The 17,197-nt window shown below is 40.6% G+C and overlaps 1 long non-coding RNA gene across 1 annotated transcript; it reads left to right on the forward strand.

The window, feature by feature from the left end:
• Window positions 1-15,447: 15,447 nt before the first annotated feature.
• On the forward strand, window positions 15,448-16,582 carry LOC119890348. The gene is made up of 2 exons (XR_005442218.1): window positions 15,448-15,548; window positions 15,709-16,582. It is a non-coding gene; the product is annotated as an uncharacterized LOC119890348 (long non-coding RNA).
• The last annotated feature ends 615 nt before the right edge of the window (window positions 16,583-17,197 follow it).

Genomic DNA, 17,197 nt, shown 5'->3' on the forward strand with positions numbered 1-17,197 from the left:
CACTGAGCTCCATCCACATCCGCTGACTGATGAGTCTGAGAAAGGTGCTGTCGCCAAGCTGACAACTTCTTCTGAGGAGAAACATATTAATGGCTCCGCTTCCGACTAAAATGCTACGTGTGGTACCTCCCGTTCCACCCACCCTGCCGATACCATAGCACTCTACGCTGGTATTTCTTAAATGCCAACGTCAGTCATGAATAGGTCAGGACAACAAGCACTTAAATAAGGCTTTGTCACTGATTAATGAGAGGTGGAGAGGACTGGGAAGGCCTCTGACTGCCTCGCACAGATAAAACAATGAATGTTTTGTAAATAGCCACGGGTGCTTCTCTCCGTCTCTGTCTCTCTCCCTCTCCCGCCTCTCCCTCTCTCTGTTCTCTCCTTCCACGGGTGGAGAGAAGCATCACTGACAGCCGCTCTGGGGATCGCAGAAACACATGTTCCCAGCCGCAGGACTGGGGGAAATCCAATCAGATCCCAGCGAGCCTACAGTGGCTCAATTTGCAAAGCCAACAGGCCTTTTACCAGTATTGTTGTATGGTTTTAACAGGTTGGATCTCAGCCAAAGAGCACTATGGCAGCAACATGCTGATGTTATTGACTACTTATCCATAAAAATGCATCCCTTCTCACTGCATTATACTCACATGTGGCACAAATTGACTAATCTGAGCAGATTAAAGTCACTTAGAGGAGATTGGAGTTCACCCATGGTTTTATTAAAATGCGCAAATCTAATCAGAGACGATGTGTAAATTGGCTGGCTAAAAGGCAGAGATGTTACAGAGTGTAAAACATGGTGAAATAAAAAGGATGTTTATTAAGCTTAATCTTGGCTATCAATCAAAAGCAATACATTCTTAAGAATAAATCTGATGAAACAGAGTAAGATTTTTTAATGTTTTAATAATGCATTATGAGAATAGAAAATTTCTCTCAATGCTGCGTGATGGAGTTTTTGAAAAACTCCTTATTTAAAGTTAGAATAATCCATAAACAGCAGCAAACACAGGTTAGTTTGTGTGATCCATCAGTTGCTGAGTAGTGGTGTTCCCTCGGTACAGACCTGGCTCTCACACTCCGCACAGATGCCTCAGTTGAATTTTTTTTTCTCCCAAAGTAATTAACTCGTGGAAATGATTTACCCTTGAATGGTTGTCAGATCAATTTCTCATTGGAGGTCTTTGTAAACCTGCTGTGGCACCCGTAGCCTGTCAGATCCATCCACTGGACACATCATGTCCCACATGAGTGGTTATGAGTGTAACACTGTAAAGTGAGCCTTTAAACAAAGAGTGGACACCTGTAGGTTTGAAGTAACAATACATGAGATAGTGTCAGGGTAAGTCATGGTGAAGGGAAAGTCTGTCAACAAAGTCTACACTTTGCAATATGTATATTTTTAAAATACAAAACACGAACAATCTTAAAATTAAGTTGCTTTTCTGAGTTTCTGTGGACACCTTATCAATGTTATGTCAGGTACCTTAAAGCTATTGCTAGTAGAATTCTGTTTTGTTTTTCAACTACTAATATAAATTACTGCAATAGTTCAGTTAGTAATCATATAGTTTTGATTTGATCTGTATATATTTTTATGAGAGGACTGTTATACTCATGTATAGTATTGCACTCATAGCCTATATGCGTATTACGTAGGCTCGCCTATGTGTGATAGTTCTATCAACCGCCAACACCTGTGTGAGTAGTGATTGCCCGTTCTGTCCCAATATGCCAGCAAAGTCACACTCTGCAAGGGTTTGACATGGACCATACAAACCTGTTGATTACCGGCAAGCAGACAGAAGAGGTAGAAGAAAGACAGTAGTGCATACATTCATGAGTGATTTTAGTGGGATTTTATGAGCTGTCTGCAAAAGATTACAATTAGACAAAATACTTGGCATGAGTATTGAGATGCACTCATTTGCATATACTATTTTTTGTCATTTTGTTAGTGTGCAGGAAAAAAAATCAGTAATGCAATAAAATGCAATATGTATATTTTTAAAATACAAAACACGAACAATCTTAAAATTAAGTTGCTTTTCTGAGTTTCTGTGGACACCTTAACAATGTTATGTCAGGTACCATAAAGCTATTGCTAGTAGAATTCTGTCTTGTTTTTCAACTACTAATATAAATTACTGCAATAGTTCAGTTTGTAATCACATAGTTTTGATTTGATCTGTATATATTTTAATGAGAGGACTGTTATAATCACATGTATAGTATTGCACTCATAGGCTACATGCGTATTACGTAGGCTCGCCTATGTGTGATAGATCAACCGCCAACACCTTAAGTGGTGGTAATGGTTTAGTTTTTCTACAAATAAACCACAAACACATTTTCTTTAGATATTTTTGTTCTTTGCACAAATGATTAATATTAATGGTTAATATTGGTATTCATTTGAGCAGAATTGTTTAGTAATTTATACCGGTTCTTTGTTTCTCCACATGCTGCTGCTGCTGCTGAGTCATCTGCCAAGGGGGAGCTGGAGTAATAATAATAATAATAATCTTTTTTATAGAGCACTTTTCAAAAACCAGTTACAAAGTGCTTTCACAAGTGTAAAAACAATAAAACACATAAAAACAATTACATGCAAAGTATGAAACTGCCTTTTATACTCCAACACAGAAAGTGGAAGGAACCAACTCCTAGCATTGGGCAGAGGGACTCTGAACTACAAAATCCTTAACAACACAGCAGCATGTGGATATTTTGTTTTTAGATTAATATTGGGTTCAGTAGTGTTTGTTTGGTTTGTTGTTGGGTTTATTTTGGGTCTTTTTAATTGTAGTAAGTTACGTTTTCTCTAATTTCAGTCCCTCATGGATTCAGTAGTTTCAGCAACCTTAACACTGCACTCTGTTTAACATTAAGTTTATACTTCTGCTTGAGCACTTGCCACATAGTGCCGTAACTAAACAACTGCTCTGGTCCACGCAACTTCATCAAAATTGTATTCCTTACATCCACAAACAGAGAGAAGTTATTTCTTCGGAATAACCCAGCCTCTTTCAAATGGATTATCAGTGTGAGCATACTCATTCTCATTAGAGGCCTGCATTGAAATAATCTTGAGTTATTTCACTCACATTAATGTTTCGGTACATTAAAAAAAACTGATCTGCAGTAGGATACAAAATGGCGTGGAACCAATCATGACAAGGATCAGTCCAACACGTAGCTACACTTTACATTTCAGTCTCACCAATGTTGTCATGTTGTGATTTGCGGTCGGGTTGTGCGATTTGCTGTTGTTGATTTGTACTTCAGGGCCACCGTAAAGGATAGCCTCCAAAACACAAACAGGAAAAACAGCAGAAATATCCTATATTATATATATAACTACAACTATTTTTGTTGACAATTACATGATAATTACAGCATGGCATTTTATATTCTCTGCAACTGTGCTTGACAATGTATTGTACTTTGTACCTTTGGTGATGAACACAAAATGGGTGCACTTTGTCCTGCCAACACATCCTTTGTAAACACCTTACACAGGAAGTCTATTTTCAGATATGAACACTTCAGCCACTTCATTTGACAATTCCATGGCTATTGGGTTGGGTTAAAGTGTCTCTGCAAGCAGAGAGCTACTTTGAGTCTCAAATCTTTCTCTCATACACATTATCTCAATCTCAGATTATTGACTGAGGGATACAGGTTTAAACCTCTTCTATTTTAAACAAAACAATTACAAGACTGACTGTGTGTTTGTGTGTGTGTGTGTGCTTGTACCTAGGTGATCTTTGTATGTGCTTTTATTATGAAGAGAATGATTTAGTGCGCTATGGCGTTGAGACATTAGGATGATACTTCTTACCCTCTCACAGTCTTCCTGGCAGCTTCCCAAGGACAGGCAGCAGAAAGCAATTGCTATTAGTGCACATATATAGTTCGAGCAGATAAATATAGGCTGCTTTTAGCAGATGAGCCATACTGCCATCAATTAAGATTAGGGCAAGTGCTATCACAGTCTCATAAAGAACAACAAGACGGCATTCCCTCAATGTCAAAGGTAAGATGAACAAGTACAAGCCATTGGGCAAAATCAAAGAGAACCCGATAGCTCATATACATAATGCGCACATTGACAAATAGCTATTGATGTTTCTTCATCAATGAGAGTGACATGGCTCAAACTGCTTGGAGGGGATCCCGATCAAGCACCAAAATGAAATTATGCAGAAATTTGGTGAGGATTAATCTATTTCATTTATTTCAGGCATCAGTGTTATTTTTTTCTTGATACAGTGGGTGGGAGTGTAAAATCCTGGACTTCTCCATGCAACCAGGTAACATTTTCTGAGGAAGGCAGACTTCTTGCTGAAGCCTGTTTGAGAAGAAGACTTGGAAAACATGGATAAGGAGAACAGAAATAGAGCAGCTGGTTGTGTGTGTGTGTGTGTGTGTGTGTGGAAAATAAAAAATGGCAGGGATGGAATTCATTTTTGCTCTGTTGTCAATTCACAGTCCACAGCTGCCCTACAACTGCTGCGACCCTGTTGTTGCCTGATGTTCCTGTCTCATTCCCCAGTAGTGTCCTCTTTTCTCTGCCCTGGTTGCAGCAAAGAGTATGGCAGCAAACTCCATGCCAGGCCAAAGGGATGTGGACAATGTGTGTGCCCTGCGACTCTCCAGTGGTTTTCAAGTAAAGGCCATCACTCTCTCTAATTAGCTGGTCTCTTTTGGGCTGTGACTAAAATCACCTCTGTGGCTCCTTCCTCCATCGGATCACACCTAATTTTAATTAGACCCCTCGGAATATTAGCCGGGGTCTTTGTTCCGCTTCCTCTCATTAAGGAGCCAGACAAATGAGTCTTTAAAATCCTTTATACATTTCCTCTACATTTCTCCCTCTACTCCCCCCACTATTGTCCTCATCATTTCCTTGTGCATGCTCTTTTACTGTGATATACTGTATATAATCAGCCCCCAGCCTAGCTAAAACCATGTGAGTAGTGATTGCCCGTTCTGTCCCAATATGCCAGCAAAGTCACACTCTGCAAGGGTTTGACATGGACCATACAAATCTGTTGATTACCGGCAAGCAGACAGAAGAGGTAGAAGAAAGACAGTAGTGCATACATTCATGAGTGATTTTAGTGGGATTTTATGAGCTGTCTGCAAAAGATTACAACTAGACAAAATACTTGGCATGAGTATTGAGATGCACTCATTTGCATATACTATTTTTTGGCATTTTGTTAGTGTGCAGGAAAAAAAATCTGACTACAATTATTACATTATTATTTAAAGTGGTCATATTCTCATTTTCAGTTTCTTCATTTTATTTAGGAGTTATACTAGAATAGGTTTATTCTACCAAGTAATGCAGCTCATTTCAATTTGATCTTTTTTTTGGGTTGCACATGCGCAGTACCAAGTTAACAACTACTAGCCAATCAGAAGCAGAGTAGTAACCACGGCTTCTGTTCAGCTGTACAGCCCAACATCAATGTCCACCCTCACAGGCAAGTTCCTGGTAAATCCCTGAGGGTTGAGGGCTGTCCCACTGTCAAATCCTACAGTGTATGAGGGCTCTCTCGCTGACATTTTGAGCCCTTTTTGCAAAGTAATTTTGAGAAAACTGCCTGTAAAGATAACTATTACAAAGATAAGTTAAATTCAACACATTTTCATTGAAAATCGACATTTACAGACCCAATATTGAATCAAATTCTTAACAACGCCAGTGCATAACATCTCAAACACATCAAAACTGAACTGACTGAGTAAAAGCATGTCTGACAGTCACACTTACACACACAAAACACACAGAAACAGACAGAGACACCCTTGGACAGCTTAACCAGGAAGTGTCACGTGATGCATCAAAACCATCACGTTGTTAGAAATTGACGCTAGGCAATCAGATTTCATGCTTAGCTTAAATTTGTCTCTGTACTTTCACGACTGGTTGCTGGTACAAAGAAAATTACCATATTTGGATCCCACAGCTTTGTGCAGGAGAGAGAGAGCTTTCCAACGGTACCGGGAATCATATGGTGCAGAGAGCAACAGCGGCAGGAAATGTTACGGTAGAAAGCTAACTCTCACAAGAAATCTACAGATCCAAAGAAACAACTGTAGTAAAATATTCTACTAAATGTATATTTCTGACTTTTTTCGCCACTAGTCTGAAAGAAGATGTTAAGGAAGTAAAGTAGGCCAAAATCTCAAAATTGACCAGAGCGTGATAAATCGGTGGTTTTGCCTGCCGTGTCTAGCCTCAATGATGCTGTTCCGACCAACAATAGTGCATTGATTTTTGACAAATACGGCTAATTATTGACAATTACCTGTCAACCACGCTGTAGGGCAAGAGCCTGCAATAGGTATAAATCAGGCAGTTGGAAAGTAAAAAACGTACTGACCTTTCATTCAAGGTCTGTTTTGTATTGTTGAATTTTCAGATTCTAACAAATTGATACATATTTAGTGGAAAACAAGGACATATTTAATTACTGATGAAGTGCACGTGAAAGCAAACCCAACCAGTATCATCACACTGCGCAGCTGCAGTGCCAACAGGTTCAACAGGTCCTCCCAGTTGCCCATATAAGCATTCTAATTTCTAACCGTGGTGGCAACAATGTGATTGGTTAGTGCAATCCAAAACTGTTTCCGAATCATTAAAAAAAAAAAATAATAGATTTACAATTTCCAAGGATTGGTTGGGTTTAGGCACACAAATTAGTTGATTTAACTACATGTTAAGTGTACCCCTGTGGGATTTTTTATCATAGAGTAATATTTTCTTATTCTGCATAGATATGAGAACAGGGGACTTTTCTGCAGAGGCCAAATTAATCGAAACAACAGAAAGAAACTTCATAACGTAGATTGCTTTCTGAAAAACAGAAAAAGAAAACAGCATTTACAAAAAAGCCAAGATCTACTGTCTGTGATTGAGTTGTCACAACTGCAGCCACTATCACTGTTCATCTAATTCTTTCTTGATTCCACCAGACACAACTTTAGAATGTCACAGTTGTGACCCGGCGATCTGTCCTCTGCACTGCTTAATACCTCACAGGGGGCATTTCAGAAGCGAAGCATTTGCCTGCCTGATTATGTTGACTTGGTCATTGCGGTTTGATGTTTGTACCATGGGATTCTCTATGCCGTTTGTATGTCTGATTCTTGGCCATTTTGATCTGCTCTGTGCCTCTTGACATGGCTTCTGTCAAAAATAAACTAGCTGCGTATTCTCTTCAGAGCAGAGTGGAGAGATGCTTCTGGGATGCTTTTGGAATGCTTCTGAAACACACTGCGGTGCATCTTGTGGAATCACAATGATGGGATCTGGAGCTGGCTTTGTTAAAAAAAAACATAATTTAGTTTAAAATAGTCTCAAAGAGTTTCCCACCTGTAAATGTCAATATTTTAACACTGTTTTATATCAATAAGGTGGACATTGAAGGGTGAATCCAAGCACTGACCGTCACAACCAGCTGTTCTATCTCACACAGGCTCCACCCTCTACTGGACTCTATGGGTACTACCTCCTCCAATCACACGCACGCACTTGCCCACTGAAATTTTATTGTGCATGCAGCCGACCAATAGGACGCCGCTACCGATACGTGCATGACGTATAAATAGCAGTGTCCCTACTGCCTCAGCATCCTTTTTTCTTCAGCAAATGGCAAACTGCTCACTGAATTCACCACCTCCACGGAGCCAATTCTAGAAAATGATCTTGGGCGAGCTGACCCATGTCCCGCCCGGACGAGTCCAGGCCCCCCCGCCAGCCGAACTGTGGCTGGGGAAGAGAGAGCGACTGGCCAAGTGACCGTTATGGAGGGAGAGAGGCCTGCTGACGCTGCCACAATCCCCCGTCTGGTGTTCAAGACGCCATTGTTTTACATGTGCTGCTTGTGTAAAGCTATGGTAAGGCTTTTGAGAATGTGGAAACAGTTTTGAGTCAAACATGTTAATTACATTCCTCAAAGAACTAAGTTAACTTCTCATCAAAGAGCTAACGTTCACTCCTGGGGTGAAGCTAAGGGTTCGCCCTGCGGCCTTGTGTTCACGAAGCCACTGGTCTAACATGTGCTGCTTGTGTGTACACTGTGGTGATGCTTGTGAATGTTAAACTGTTTATTAGAAACACATTACATTCTTAGAAGTGCTATTCCCCACCACCAACCCCATCTCATTGAGCTAGCCGTGTTGAACGTGTTGGGCTACCTCCTCGCTAGCCGGCTGTCCGGCCCGCGCAACGGGTCGCCTACATCGCCCAGCAGCCAAATGAAGGGCTGCTGCCATGGCGGTGACACAATGCAGCAATGCGAGCTAACTCTGCGTTCCCTGTGCACTCACGACAGTGTCCACGGGAACATTGCTGGCTCACTGACAGTGTGTGTGTGTGTGGTTCCTAAACCCCACAACCACATTGTCGACATATGCTCAACCGAACTAGCGCAGCATTTAGCTGACTAGCTGCGATGGCATGAGTCGAGCTAACGCCAATCTAGGCAATACGTCTCTTCCAGCGGTGCGGCCTGTGGCACTTTATCACAGAGAACAGCGGCTCATTCTTCCAGCAGCAGCTCGCTGCAGTGGAGAGGAGGATGCCCTGTCCTGACTCGGCTTCACTCAGCAGCTGTGTTGATATTGACTGCTCCAATGACGACGCGCTCACGGTGACACTGTTGCAGCGAGCTGTGGTGCGTTGAAAGACACCAGGGAGCAACACCTGGTGCATTCAGGGACACTATAGCCCGTTCAGTAGGACTTGCTGCTTGTGTTGGTGGCTCTAATAGCTGCACCTTATGAGCCCCTGGAGCAGTCCTGCTATCTCTTGAACAGCCCTGCAGCTTGCTCTCACCTCTGCTAAGAAGGTGTGTGAGCTGTGTGCCTGTCGGTTCACCCCAGCTGCACGCTGGTTCTTGGTGTCCACAGTCCAGCCGGATTGAGACACCAGACCTCCTTTGTTCTTAAGAACATAAGGAGCATGTTCAGGTCCAGGACAATAAATCTGGATGCTTTCTACCCCCCTACCCCACTTAGGGTGCAGGGAGGTGAGAGTGCATCTGTTGTGTCCATGTGTGCTAGGCTAACGTCCTATGTAGAGCACACAGCCCCCATTTGATGCACTGGTCAGCTGTTCGTCTGTTTCAGTGATAGTGCAGTCAGTAAAACCCTGTCCAAGAAGAGCCTTTGTGAGTGAATCTCCCAAGCCTGGACACGGGCTGGAACAGACCCACCCTTAGCAGTGAGTGCACATTCCACTCAGAAGTGTGGAAGTGTCTACTACCCTTTTTCAGCGGGGTGTGTGTCGAAAAGATCTGCACAATGGCATCTTGGCCCTTACTGTGTGTACTGTTTGTGCGTTTCTATCTCTTGGATATGTCGGGCTCCTTCGCAAGTGCGACCTAGGATCTGAAAAGTGAGGATCTAGTGACTACCACCACTCTGTCACTAGGTGAAGTGGTGGTCGGGTGTGGTGGACTTTGGCTTCTCGCGGCTAGGGCGGTAGAGTCCAGTAGAGGGCGGAGCCTGTGTGAGATAGAACGAAGGTTACAATATGGTAACCCTAGTTCTATAAGCACAGGCGGAGCCCTCTACCGATGAGCCCTGCCGCTCTGACGCCGTCTGCTGAAGAGGCGGTCGGATGCTGAGGCAGTAGGGACACTGCTATTTATACTTCAAGCACGTATCGGTAGCGGCATCCTATTGGTCGGCTACGTGCACAATAAAATTTCAGTGGGCAAGTGCGTGCGTGTGATTGGAGGAGGTAGTACCCATAGAGTCCAGTAGAGGGTGGAGCCTGTGCTTATAGAACTAGGGTTACCATATCGTAACCTTCGTTATTACAACCCAGACACAAATAAGCAGAGGCTCTTAAAACAATAGGGTTTATTTACTTCAGATCAATGATCAACAACTTCAGCCAATAAACTGCTGGCATCTACTTTAAGCAAATTAAAAGCATACAACAATCAGCAGGAATATGATGTAGTTGTGTGTGTGTGTGTGTGTGTGTGTGTGTGTGTGTGTGTGTGTGTGTGTGTGTGTGAGAGAGAGCTAGGCAATAGAGGGAGGAGAGGGGGTTGGATCGTCACTCTGCCTGTCCTTACCAAGATGGCGTGGGGCACAACTGGCATCAGGCTACACAGGCTATCTGTGGGTTTGAGATGCGTATGTGTGTGGATGCGCGTGGATGCGCGTAAGATGTGTGTGTGTGTGTGTGTGTGTGTGTGCGCATGTGTGTGTGTGCCTTAGTATGGGAGGAGAGAAAGAATTAAAAAGGCAGATCCTGGTTGCCTCAGCTAGACTCCATGTAACTATCGCTTTATCACACAGTACCCGGTACTGGACTTTAGTCTTGATAAAATATAGTTATTGGCTCTATACACAGTGTCAGGACTTAACACAAGCAAGGATACACAAAAATCTAATTATTGTGCTAAAACACAGTAATTAAGACTTTATCACACAGGAACCAGCAGTGAACTTGCATTCAGCAGCTGGTCTTGATAAAGCGCAGTTAATGGCACGCAGCAATAATACATGATGCTTTTTCTCTGTGAAGAAACTGTGGAATATATTCACTTTTTTGGGGGTTTTGTGACATCATGGCCACACCACAGGGGGCTCCTGTGCTCCCTTGAGGGGCTCAGCCAATAGGAATCTAGTATTTTGATTCAACTTAATCTCACAATCATTGGTGATGTAATGGACCAGAGAGATTTTGATGCCATCTTTTTGTTCCTGGCTTTTTGTTTTATATGTATGCTGGCCTACATGCTTCTTCGTTTCCCATAAAGTGATGTCCCAACAATAAGTCTCGTCTACAATGGCTGCTAACAGCTCTGGCGGCTGGTGGAATCAAGTAGTTGAATTTAAAATGTGTGTATAACCACACTCAAATTCATGACAACTTGAAAGCTCTCTAATTGTCAGAACAAATTTTAGGTACTCATTAACACTTAATTTGTTTCACAAAAAAGCATCTTGTTTTTTCCAATGTGACATTGTCTATATGATGGCAAGAAAACTATACCAAAAAACAAAAAAAAACTATGCCATCAGACCAGAAAACTGACTCAGAAATATTACTTTAGTGAATCAAGAAGCAAAGGAATGTGGAGAAGCAGGAAAAAATACTTACCAGTAAATCGCTGAAATTGTATCTGTGCCAACCCAGAAACACTACATACTCAAGCACATAGTGCAGGTTCTCTTTATGGCCAATGATGTTAACAATGGGCATGTTGACTCCCCACCAGCTGCCAATCGTTTCTGATGGCAGCAGCACCTGTAGGAAAAAAAAACAACAACAGTCAAAACACATTAGTATCTCCCAGTGGCAACTCACCCGAGTTCAAGTTCATAATCTTTCTCACTCACAATATTAACATCTGCAACCATTTAGCCCAAGTGCATTCACAGGCTTTGTGTTTGCGTATATGCATGTGTGTGAGTGCACGCACACACACACACACACACACACACACGCACATGTTTACTATTTGTCTATGTAGAGCCAGTGCGAGGATGCACTCATGGGTGGTTGAGTAATAGATGCTGGTGCTCTGCCAGTGCCGCACGCCCTTGTTCATGAATTATAAAACCAAGAGCAATTATGGCTTTTACACAAATTAACCAAAGCATGCTGGATGCAAACTGTAATTGGGTCAGTGGTTATTTCCTGCAACACACCTGGGCTTGCAGTAAACGTTGGGTATCAATTATGAATGACTCTTGTCTTACCCAGGGTGTGAAGCAGACCATGGCCTAACACAGCATATATAATACATTAGCATACACATGATGACTGTAATCATCTCCATGATAACACCTTAGTTTATCTTAGCCATATTGTATTAGTGTCTCTCTGTGTGGATTTAAGGGTCAAAGGGGATGAAATGTATTTGCGTTGCACTTTTAAAGTACTTATTGAGTCACTTTTATTATGTATAGATAGGTCAATTCTAATGTATTACTTCCTCTGATTTCTGGGTTTTAAAAATATATTGACATACTGCATTAATTTTGAATTACCTTGTAATTGTATACAAAGTTATTTCATTGCCACCGGCTCAAGAACTATCCAATTGATATGGTTGGGCAGAGTTTAAGTTTACAGTTCTCGTGTACCAGTCAGGTCCTTCGCCTACCATGTCAGATGATTTAATTATAGTTAAACCCACAAAGGATGCATAACTTAGATAACTAACTTAACTACCATAAATAAATAGAGTAATGGACCGTTAACCAGCAAAAGATAGTTAAGATCACACCAAGACCAAGACTAACATTCCTGTCTTTCATTTCTTTCTATTATACAATTCAACAAGAAAAAATCAAGTGATCTTAAAACAGCAACAAGTTGCAAAAATACTTTTAAAGTGAAAACAAAGTCATTTTCAAGATTCAGGGGACAGGTTGTAGCCTGATGTACAATTAGTCAGTCATGCTCCCAATCAATTTTCACAAAAAGTATTTATAGATCATTCTCTCCAAAATTCAGGTATCCCTGAGCAGGTTTAATCATTGACATTATTCGTGATTTAGATATTTAGATAAAAGAAAAGAAATGGTTTTATTTAAAAGCTGTGATGCAGTTTTTTGATGCTGCTTGTGTTAATTTGTGCAGCTTTAGTTGTGGAGTAATGTGCACTGCTCAAACACTCTTTAAGCTCTGTCATAAGATCTGTGTAAGATTTAGACTATACTGTGTACCGTTACTTCCAACAGCCATGACAAAAGTCATTTGTGCTTTGAAACGTTTAACTAAATTATGGTTACAGAAGTCAACTCATACAACTGTAAAGAAATAATAGGGAACAATCAAATGGAGCAAATTACATTAAAGTTAAGAAGAATTTACAAGTACACAAAAGAAGATGGAAGAAGTTGTTTCATTATGATAAACAAGCATATGAACCTGAGCTGAAAGTAATAAATAGAATCATAATTTCAAATGAATGTACCACCATATATATGACCTAGGGGTGGAGATTGCTGCGGCATCCTCAGCACCCCTACTTCCCATGGCTATGTCAAACGTGACATGTCTGGGGAAACTGCTCAGGATCAGCAGCAACTCACGTGCATGGCACATCAATCAGCAGTAGTCAGTGAAAACCTTCTTTAATTTGAAGAAAACTTTCATTTAAACCTTTTTTATAACAATTTCAGCATGAAAATCTGGCTGTTTACCTTCTAAATATAACAGATTAGATGACCTCATATTAAACGACTGCAATGTATACAGGTAAAGATTTTGTTACGTTACTGTGTGAAAACATGGTTTAATAAGTCTTATTTACCATTGCCAGAGAGGATCATAAAAAGAGACTCTGTACACTTGTTTGTGATTTTTTGTGCATTTGTCTGAACTACACCTACAGTATTTTTATCATTAATTTATGCAGTTACAGACCTGTTTATAGTAGAAGTGAATGTCTTCAGTAATGTCTTTATATCTGCATGTTTAAACACCTGCCTTGGAAAAAAACAGTCTGACCCCAGGCTCACTAACAAAATTGTCAGTAAATATTCTCAAGTCAAGACCCTGAGGAAAGTTTTCATATTTAAATTCATAATTAATTCTCATTTATAATAGACCTACTGTATTAGAGATTTGTAATGGTCTTTTCTCCCTCAGTATAACAAAAAAATTATGCTTCAAAGAACTCCAAGTACAAATAATATTTTTTAGCATATAAGAAACCAAGTTTATCAAAGTCATAGCCTTTGGTTGACTAACAAGACCAAGCAATAACAGCTAAGATGTCACATTGGCAAAAACAAGCCAGGCTGACATAATGTATTTTTTTTTTCAGCAGTTAAAAGGGAATAAAGTGAAAAGTGTTCCACAATTGGTTTCAAAGAACATAATAAGCAGACAGCTAAATAAGCTGCACAGGCACAATGTGCATATATACAATATAGCTTGTATTTTCTGGATAATAGTGTGATTTGACTGGGATGTTAAATGTTCTTAGGTTAAATTAAGTCTTATTGTCATTTTCGCATTAATTTATTTGCTTCTCCCAAATTAGTTCAACCTGTGCCTTGTTAATCACCTCCTTGTTGTGTATTTAAGGCTGTGTCTTCTCATTATCTCATCATTTCCGTTCAGTGTCTATGCCTGTTTTCCTTGTTTATTTTGGATTCTATGGATTTTGTGTTTTGATTTTTGCCTTCTTTCTCTGTATGAGTTATTGCTTTTCTTTCAGATCTTTTGGGGACTTTACGTTTTGGACTGTTTGTTTCACCATGGATGTAAGTTTGTTCACCTTTTGTTATGTGCACATTACATATTGTTATATATTACACCAAATCTGTTCTGCCTGGAGGTCTGCATTTGGATCCAAATCTTTGTTCCCAATGTTTGTGCTTGGCATATGAGCTGATTATGACAGAAGAATCCAAGCAAAGTATGGACCCAGCTGACACAGGGTCGTGAGTGTACAGCCATCCGGTCCTGAGTCAACCCCATTCCTGAGCTGATTAGAGAGTCCAGAGTTTCCAGCTCTCTGCTTTCCTTTCCAGCAAGTATCCCACCTTAGTTGATCCGCATTCCAGAGACTTTTCTGTCCAGCTCCCCAGAAATTCAGCCGATTAGCACCCCAGAGACTGAGATTCAGCTATCCAGCACTCTAGAGACTATGCTGGCCAGCCCCCCAGAGATCCAGTGATACCATAGAGGTACCACCAGTCCTGCCTGGTTCTGTTTTGTCTGCGGTCCTGTGTCCGCTCTCTGTTTATGGTGATCTCTGCCATTTTGTTGTCCGTTTGGTTCTGTGTTAATCTGTTTTTTTTCTGTTATCCTTGTCTGTTGTCTGTGTTGTCCTGTTATGTTGTCTCCCTTATCCACTCTGTGTTCTTTATTCTAAGATTTGGGTTTTGCATCTATATTTTAGTTCCGTTCTGTTGAATTTAGTTTACTGTGAGTTTACTTATTGATCAGTTTGGTGTCTGTTATTTAGTCTGGGTTATTATTCATCTAGTTATTATCTGTCAGCTAGTGTTTAGTGGTGTTTTGGTATTTTCCTTATTTCCGTTCTGTTTCTTGTTGAGTGTTGTCTGTTTCCTGGTTAGTTCTGTCTCTGTTCCCTACCCCAGTCTGTGTAACAGTTGGTCCATGTTTTCTGTTGGAGTTTTGTTCCTTTTCTTGTCTTCTCTGTTTAGCCTTGTTTATTTCATTGTTCATTCACAGGTTCTGTTTAGCTCACCTTGTACCTGTCTGTCATGTATCTTAGGTTTAGTTCTGTGTCTTAGTTTGTGTCTGTGTTTAGTGTCCAGGAACCTAGGTTATGTCTGTTCCCCCAGTTATCTCTCTTCCTGCCTGCCTGCCTCTCTGTTTTCCCCTGCTGTCCCTCTGCCTCGTTAGCCCTGATCCTGGTCACCTGTGTTGCTCCCACCCTGCTCGTTAGACCCTGTGTATATATGTTTGGTGTTTCTGTTCATTCCCTGTCTGTCTAGTGTTGTTGTATGTTGTGTGTTCTGCAAGTTGCTGCATTACCCATTCTGGGTTTTGGATATACCAGTTTCCTGTACCTGTGAGTTTTTGTTCATGCCTGTTTGTCTTGCCTTTGATTAAAAACCCTGGAACCTATCTCTGCTCCTCGTGTCTTGCATTTGGGCTCACACTCCTGCTTTGAGCACCCAGCGATCGTGACAGTCCTGCAATAACCATTTAATCTTCGGCCCTGTCTCCAGGTTGTCCGCCTAAAGAGTCCTGCTCTGCCCGTGTCCAACCCTCTGTTTGTCCGCCTGAGAGCACTAGCCCCTTTCCTCAGCTTTCTGGACACTTCTCCTTGTTTCCTGTGTCTGCACTTGACATATGAGCTGAATATGACACCACAGTGCAGTGCCTGGGGACCAACTCCACATTTAAGCCAGTGCCTTGGTCAAGGACTGACGTGGGAATAAACCTAACAAACAGGTTTTCGTGAAACCACATACTTTATACATAAGAGTGAACCATACTCAAGCATATGTTCTAATTTGGGTTTTAAGGAGGAGGAGTCTTTGTATGGTGTACAGGGATGAAGACATTATTTGGCATGTCAGTGTCCTCTACACATGAAAATGAACTTGGCAATTGTAGTGTGTATTTTTTTTAGGGTAGCTATTACCAACCTTGTTTTCTAGATATTACGCTTATATAATACTAAGTTTTCCAAATTACCTTGTGATATCAAGATGGCAATGCAGACTGTTGCCTCTGGATTATGTTCCGTAATGCATCCCTGGCAAATATAGCTGATTCTGATTTTGATTGGAAATATTATTGCTGCCTGAATTGTGTTGATGGGTGTTTTTTTGAGTAGTGAAATATTACTTCCTATGAAATGTATTTTTTGTAGTATATAAATGTTTAAAGAAATGCATTTGTAGGAGACAAGGTTGGTACCGCACTGGCATTTTTACAAAATTGTAAAACCATTCTACACCTCCACAAACACAAAAAAACATGCATAAAAAACAAATAAACTATTATTTATGAGAAAAGTGGTTGTAATTTTGAGAAACTACCTCACTGCTTTGAGCTACCAGTCGACAGTATTCTCATTTATTCACAGTAATTATACCCAGATATAACAAGCAGCCCAATTTGAAAGTGATACATTGATTAAAATTTTACTGATGAAGATTTACTGATCCATAAAAATATGTAAAAAGAAAAAAATGGACAACTGAAGATAAGGTATATGAAATATAAATGTGAATCTGCTGAACATAGTAATACCCTGTAGGCAATGTCAGTTGTTGTGATATTGCATTCTAGTATTAAATCACATAGTGTCACTGAGCTGTAGCCTGTATAATATGTAAAATTAACAAGCTGTAAAAGTAAATGATTAAAACTAACTTTTTAACAATCAGCAGTAATTAAGTGACCATTAGCAGTGTTGATCATCTACGCCTTTATGGCTCATTACGGGTGTGTCATGAACTGTTCACCAATGTTTACTATAAGAATTCTTACTATAAAAGTGTGTGAAATGAGCCGTTAGTCACATCTTAAGGAGATAGAACTACCTTTTGACTTAAGAGAGATCTGAATCAGAGAAAATACTTTTACTTGTACATCTAAGAGTAAGCTTTGCAACATGTAAACTAGGGCCAACACCTTTATTGATTTTAAAGGGATCATAAAAACTTAAATTCATCTAAAATGTATTACTATATAAACAAACCAAAC

This window comes from Micropterus salmoides, unplaced genomic scaffold (assembly GCF_014851395.1).
Source record: "Micropterus salmoides isolate LMB-PRFRI ecotype aquatic unplaced genomic scaffold, ASM1485139v1 Ms_hic_scaffold_6, whole genome shotgun sequence".
Classification (NCBI taxonomy): Eukaryota; Metazoa; Chordata; class Actinopteri; order Centrarchiformes; family Centrarchidae; genus Micropterus; species Micropterus salmoides.